This window comes from Triturus cristatus, chromosome 12 (assembly GCF_964204655.1).
Source record: "Triturus cristatus chromosome 12, aTriCri1.1, whole genome shotgun sequence".
Classification (NCBI taxonomy): Eukaryota; Metazoa; Chordata; class Amphibia; order Caudata; family Salamandridae; genus Triturus; species Triturus cristatus.
This window is the reverse complement of record NC_140595.1, coordinates 35,516,923-35,517,902: the sequence shown is the minus strand read 5'-3', so window position 1 is coordinate 35,517,902 and position 980 is coordinate 35,516,923.

Below are 980 nucleotides of genomic sequence, written 5' to 3'. Positions count from 1 at the left end.
TACCTCAGCAGGGCATCTGCGATGGACAACGCGTCCAACGACAGGGAAGACGACGACGAGATGGTGGCTCTGACGGACGATCCGGAAAAGGCCATCAGCAGGCAGGACTGGAAGGATGCATATGAAGTGGATGCCGACATGGAGGAGATCAAGGCGTGCATTGTGCGGGGATGGCCGGACAGGAGGCGACAAGGTCCAAAAATCAGGCAGTTTTACGAAGTCAGAGAAGAGCTGTCGGTGGGCAACGATGGAGTATTCGTCTACAGGGGTGACAGGGTGGTGCCGCCGGAGAACATCGTACCTACCCTGCTAGCCATACTTCACGAAGGCCACCTGGGAATAGTGAAGACAAAGGCCAGAACAAAACAAACTTACTGGTGGCCAGGAATGGACACGCACGTTGAGAGGCACGTGAAGGACTGTGCGCAATGCCAAGGGGCAGACAAGACTCTCAAACCGATGAGACCACCCCTAGGGAAATTCACTAACCCCAGCAACCCTTGGGAAGAGGTAGCAGTGGACATCCTGGGACCAATACTGGACGACCAAGGCATCCCCAAATATCTATGTGTACTGGTGGATAGATACTCGAAATGGCCAGAAGTGCACATCAACGAGGTCATGGACACGGACGAGATCCTACGCTTCCTCAAGGCGATGTTTCTTCGGGAAGGCATACCCAGGAGCATCATCAGTGACAATGGCCCCCAGTTCATCTCCGACAAGTGGGTCACGTTCGCGAACAGAAATGGCATAGTACTCAAACATACTTCGATTTACCACCCATCCAGCAATGGACAAGTAGAGAGGTTCAATAGGGTGCTGATGGGCTCCATACAGGCGGCCATCACAAGAGGTAAAGACTGGGAAAAGGAGGTGCTCAGCACGATATGGGCATACCGCATCACCCCCACGGGAACGGGGTACAGTCCCTTCCAGATCTTACGGGGACGGCAACCTTTTACCAAAGACAATGTGGC